This window comes from Cebus imitator, unplaced genomic scaffold (genome assembly GCF_001604975.1).
Source record: "Cebus imitator isolate Cc_AM_T3 unplaced genomic scaffold, Cebus_imitator-1.0 Scaffold40, whole genome shotgun sequence".
NCBI classification, from domain to species: domain Eukaryota; kingdom Metazoa; phylum Chordata; class Mammalia; order Primates; family Cebidae; genus Cebus; species Cebus imitator.
Window position 1 is genome coordinate 2230555 of NW_016107355.1, and position 6558 is coordinate 2237112.

Consider the following 6558-nt stretch of genomic DNA (forward strand, 5'->3'; position numbering starts at 1 on the left):
ATCTTTCATTACTCCATTTCTCTTGTATTATTCAAGCTTTCTGTAAACTTCCCTGCCCTTAAAAACAAGCTCAGGCTAGTACCTACATCCCTTTTACCCCTTGTTCTGCAATCTCTTAGAATAAAGCTCTTTATAAGTACTGCTCAAAACACCATTTCCTCTCTTTCGGTTACAGACCTGTAATCAAACATTCCCGCCCGTTTCTCTTCTGAAACACTCTTGACAAGGTCACCAAATGACTTCGATCTTGACCAGAACAATAACAACTTTTAGTCTTCATTTAACTTGATTTATAAGTGATATTTAGCAAATATTATTACTTTTTCCTGATGAAAACATTTTCTTTTCTTTTCTTTTCTTTTCTTTTTGAGACAGAGTTTCACTCTTGTTGCCCAGGCTGGAGTGCAATGGTGTGATCTTGGCTCACAGCAGCCTCCGCCTCCCAGGTTCAAGTGATTCTCTCCTGCCCCAGCCTCCCAAGTATCTCAGATTACAGGTGCCCCCTTCACCATGCCTGACTAATTTTTGTATTTTTAGTAGAGAAGGGGTTTCACCATGTTGGCCAGGCAGGTCTTGAACTCCTGACCTTAGGTGATGCACCCACCTTGGCCTCCTAAATTGCTGGGATTACAGGCATGAGCCACTGTGCCCAGCCGAAAACGTTTTCTTTACTTGGTTTTACTTTTGCCTTACTGGAAGCTCCTTTTCAGTCACGTCTTTGAATGTTCTAACTTTTGAGTGTTGGTCACTGGATGTTTTTCTTCTCTATCTAGTCTTGCTTCCTTATTTCATTTCCTGATCTCTCTCTGTCTTTCTCTCTATGTCTATGTTCTCTCTCCAACTCTGTTAGTCTGTATGTCTCTATATGTCTGTCTCTCCTGTTTCTCTGTCTCTCCGTGTCTATCTGCCTGTATACTTTTCTGTTTTCTCTCATGCCACATGTCTAGTTTATCATACATCTTGTCGTTTGCACAGTCAATATATATTCAGAATTTGCCCTCTTCTCACTTCAAGGGCTACCACTTAACATGAAAACTCTTGTTAGCTCTTACAGGACTCCTGAGATAGCCCTCTGCTTGTTTTTTCTACTAATGGTCAAGGTAATGAAAGAATAAATGATGGGTTGGAGCTATCATTATTATGTTTTAATATAACAAATATTTAACTATAAACATGAAGACAATTAGCACTATATTTTGAAAGCCCATCCTCTGCACCTCTAATGGAATTATTTCTTCCTGGTTGGAAGTGTCATTCGCTTAGTCATTTAATCAACACGTTTTTTAGCAGGTGCTTATTATTCCATAGGAGTTGCACTTACAAGATGAAAAAAATGACTAATTCATATAAACTATCCTCTGGGGATTTTTCTCTAGTAGACAGTATGATATCATTCGAGTATCCACAAAACATGAGACAAGAATGCTTGTGATTTTCTTGAGGGTCTATAACTAAAACCAGTAACTGGTGTAAAGGAAATCCATGATTGTGAATTATGACCTTTGGAGATCGCTAACTCCTGCTTTAAGTATTCAACAAGGTGGCTCGTGTGAGGAATATTGAATCAGTTGGAAGTAGTACAAACAGTATCAGCCAAGGAATAAGAGCACAATGTTAGATGCTTGCTCATTTAGTGACTGCGCCATTTGCTGCTAACAGAATGCAGCCCCTGGACTATGGAACAAGGCCTGGACCCCAAATCAGCAAAGACTTGGTTATAAACAGACACTGATGGTTCTCAGCTGGAGAGGGACTGCTAGTTAAATGTCTTGCCCCTCGGGAAAATTGATATCAACAGGAAGTAATGCTGTCAGAGGCAGCAATTTCAAACTCTGCAGGCAATGCTACATTTCTTTTTAAGTGTTATTTTTTAGAACATAATTCTGGAAAAATTATTGTGCCATTTTAGATATCACAACTTTGGTCTTCTTAATTTACAAGCATTTCATTATTTACTGTATGAGAACCTTTCATTTTGTTAGTCTGTTCTTTGAGATATTTGGATGTGTTTTTTTGTTCACGGTGGTTTTATGTTGTGCTCTGGTAATTATAATCATGAACAGTAGGTGCTGTGGAGCTTTGTGAACTGTTAAATTGGGTGTCTTGAGAAAATGGTAATTATTTTATTGAATACAAACAAGTCAGCACTTAGAAGGCTCTCTAATGACACAGTTTCAGTTGGTTTCTACATCCTAGATATAATTTATTCCCATTCTGGAAATATTATGTACTTAGTTGTGTTTAAAATAAATTTCATATTGGAAAACTAATTGACAGCTTCAGATGCTCTATCTAAAAGGTAATAGCATGTTCTGTCATATGGCAACCTAATTATTTTAACTTCTGAGGAGAGTGTAGTGGACACCTTTTGATTTTCTCTTCAAACTTCTTCTCCTTCATTCTTGGATATGGTAGAGGCTTACATAGCTTACACAGCTACAGTTGTCCCCATTATGGTGCCCCATGCCCCTGACTACTATTATTTGTCCAAAGATGGACAGCATATTCAATTTGGACCAATTACAATACTTCTTAGAATTTAACATTGGGCAAAGAGCATCTCAGTTCTTTGGAAGTGAACATTAGCAATATTAATAAGACCATTGGCATGAATGCTTATAAGCCAGTAGGAAAAATCAAATTGCTTAGATAAAGAGGATGCACACAGAAAACCAAGGGCAAGAAGTGAAGAGAGTACATCCTGGCAAGACCTTTGATTCAGTCGTCTTGTGGCCTAGCTGTATTCTGACCTTGACCAAGTTAGTTTACATGTGCCAATTAATCCTTTGCAGGAAACTGAGTTGACTAAGATGGATTTCTATGTTTTCAATTAAAATATATCTAAAAATATGGCAAATATGATTTTTTTCTCATATCTGTATTCTTCCACATTCTTGCCTACCCATACCCCACATGTTAATTCACACAATAGAGGCACGTATTCGGTCCTCTCTTTATATGTGAAAATAAATGAATAGCATAATTCTGGGCTGATATTTTAGATTAAATTTATTTGCTAGAAATAGATTTGCTGGAACCACATTGACGTAATCCTTCTTTCCTCATAGTTTCCCAAATACTCTTTATGTCTTTTTCCTCAACACTTGGCACGAGTGTTTTCTATTTAAAAATATACTTTAAATAATATGCTCTTTATCTAGGGTAAAACGGTGCCAAATAAAGTATACATTTGTGACGTGGGTAAATGAAGTTAGACGTTCTAGATAATTCAAGCAAAAAGATTTACTTTTTTTAAATCATTGGTATATTTAAGAAAATAAGTTTGGGTTGGTTATCTATTGAAATGTTCAAGGTTTCAGAGAACTTAATTCCATTAAAAACCATAAATAAAATTTTATTTAGCCAAAAAAAAAAAAAAAAAAAAAAAAAAGAGCTGACTATATAAGAGTAACTGTAGGTAGTATTTATGTGCCACATAAGGTAGTTCTGGTCAACAACAAACCACCTATACAATGCTGATCCCACAAGATTATAATGGAACTGAAAAATTCCTAACACTTTGTCATCTCGTAGCAGTCATAAAGTCGTAGCACAAAGCATTACCTTTTCTATGTTTAGACGTGTGTAGATACACAAATACCATCATGTTACAGCTGCCGACAGAATTCAGTACAGTGACATGTTGCACAAGCTTGTGGCCTAGAAGCAATAGACTGTATCATATGACCCACATGTGTAGTTGGCTATACCACCATCCAGGTTTGTGTAAGTAGACTCTATGATGTTTGCACAATGGCAAAATCACCTACAGATCCATTTCTCTGAATGTGTCTCCATCGTTAAGCAACGCATGACTGTGTATGGTATTACTTGTTTTGTTAATATGTACATAAATTAAAGAGGGAGAATTTTTGATAAACCTAAATAAACATTGCTTAAGCATTACTTCCATCAAAGGTGTAAATATTAATTAATTCTTGTGAAAGGATGCTTTAATTGCCCCTACTAATGGGTGATGATCCCCACATGAAATGACAAAGTGAAACTAATTTTTTTTTTTAACATATAACCACTCCCAAGTGGCTTGTTTTATTGGAGAAGGGGACTTAGAATAAACAACATGAGACAGCTGGGACCTGAGGCTGGGAAGAACCCCCCTCCCTCCCCATACATGCCCACTGCCCCAAATAAAAAATAACCAACTATGGGAGAGCAGCCAAGACAGCGGCTGGGGCAGGGGAAGGAGACATGGAACTCGAGGGCAGCGGTGAAGAGACCATGCGTGTGCTGGGAAGGCCCAGAGGCAGCAGTGACACGAACAGCGCCAAGTACAAGTCTCTGTGTCTTGCCGGGGTTATGTACAAACATAGAGATGAGGCCTTCTTTCCTCCTGCTCTCCCTTCCGCTCTGCGCTGCTCGCTGCGGTCCCAGCTCCTCTTTCCACAGGAGGGCAAAGGGAACGGGGGATGAACAAGTCATCACCGAATTGCAATCAGACCCACTTCCATCAGCTTCTGGATCTTCTGTGCTATTACAGGATTCTTTAAGTGTTCGCTGAGTGCCTGGGGGTCCTTCTGCATCTATTCCGGGATAAGGCGCATGGCTGGGTCACTCATGATCTGCTGCACCTCGGGTGGGCCATGGCTCGTCGCTTCACATCTTCCGGGCTGTCATGCCGGCTGTACTGCGCCATCATACATGCTGGTAGCCGTCTGCCGCCTCCTTACAGCTGGAGTCCAGGTCGAGCGCCTTCTGGTACACATCCATGGCTTTGGTGTGGTCCTTCATTGCTTCCAGGGCAGCGGCTTTCCAGGTGTAACCCTTGATGAAGGTCGGCTCCAGCTGGATACATTCCTCACAGTCCTTGAGTGCCAGCTGGAACTCCAGAAGTTTGGTGTAGCAGGCAGCTCGATTACTGTATAATTTGGCATCTTTTGGGTTCCTTTTGATGGCTTCTGTGTAATGCTTCATGGCCTGGGGATAGTCCCCTTTCTGAAAACACTCGTTGCCTTTGTTCTTCTCCTCCAAAGCCAGGTTGGGGTTTATGTAGGCCAGTCGCTCTTGCTCCTTTAGTGTTTTCTCTGCCTGCTGGCATTTCTTGAGCACATCTGGGGTTCGGTGCTCTGCCAGAGACTTGTTATAGAAATGGATGGCATCCTTGTACCTTCCTTCTTTGAAGTAGGAGCTGCCAATTCGAGCATAAGCTTTGGCAATCTGTCGATAGTCTTCTCGGTTTTCTCTCCCCGCTTCAATGGCCTTCTCACAAAGCTCCCGACACTTATCGCAGTCGCCCTTTTCAAAGTATGCCGCTGCTTGCTTGATAATGTAAGGCATGTTGGGGGGGTCCAGCTCCTTGGCTTTGTCGTAATGCTTCAAGGCTGTGTCAAAGTATTTCTTCTTCTAGTCATCGTTCCTCAGCTCCTTTTCTTTCAGTGCCTGCTTCTTATTCTCTGGAAGACCTTCTTCCATTGGCTCTGGCTTGGTCTCCTTTTGGGGAGGGGGTGGTGGTGGAGGTGTTGCAACCTCTTCCTCCTCATCCATGCTGCCCAGATCGACCCCAAGGAGGACACTGAGAGTTGTCATGATCCGGGGATCTTGTAGTTTCGTGCCCAGATTGCAAGGCTTGTTTCGCAGCTGCTCTACCAGCTCCTGGTAGGTGGGATCACGGAGCAGTGTCCTTGTCCTGGGACCACTCTCCAGCTTCTGATACAGATTGGGCATGTTGAAAGGGTTCATGGATTTTCTCTCTGCCAACCTGGCCTCCATATTCTGTAAACCCTCTTTCAGCTGACGGTTATTTGCCTCGTGGTTTAAGCCCTCCTCGTAGGTTCACTTGGCTTCTTCAAACCGGTTTAAGAACTCAAGAGCTACTCCTTTTTGTGAATAGCCCTTGCCCCAGTCAGCCTTTGGCCGACAGTCTTGCAGCCGTCCTCGTAAGCCTTGTGGTAGTCTCCTTTCTTGGCATAGGCAGCAGAGCGGTTGCTGTAGAGGAAGTGGTTGTGGGGATCCAGCTTAATGGCTTCGGAGTAGCACTGTAAGGCAGCATCAATGTTGCCTGCACTCAGGGCCTTGTTGTCCTTCTCTTCCAGCTCATTGACCTGCTCCATAGCGCAGTGCAGCCCGGAAACCACGTTCAACAAAGTGAAACTAATTTTTATCCTTCCTTTCCTTTCTTCGTATCCCTTCTATAACGGTTTTATTTTTGTACTTTATACTATAGGCATTTTTGGACATAATATATTTTTCTTACTTGATTATAGGAACTTTAGGAAGGAATGCATGAAAACATTTCTACACACTCGGAAGTAAACTATGGTGGACACATATGATGTTCAGTAAATGAAAAATGTTGTTATATTTACACTATAAATTTAGCAAGTAAAGCATATTCAAATTTAACCAGATAGTACAGATGGTGAACAATGGGTAGACAAGACCTGCTTGGATCTGTGCCTACCACAGAGTAGGGTTGAATAAATATTTGTTAATATAATCAAGTGTGTGTGGGAGGAGGTTTAGAGAAGCATGGGTATTGGGCTATGTCAACAAAAAAATGGAACAGGAATAAAAATAGCAGTAACAATTTAAAAATTCTTC

At 41.1% G+C, this 6558-nt stretch overlaps 1 pseudogene; it reads right to left on the reverse strand.

The window, feature by feature from the left end:
- Positions 1 to 4427: 4427 nt before the first annotated feature.
- LOC108302390 lies at positions 4428 to 6068 on the reverse strand (annotated as a pseudogene).
- Between the last annotated feature and the right edge of the window lie 490 nt (positions 6069 to 6558).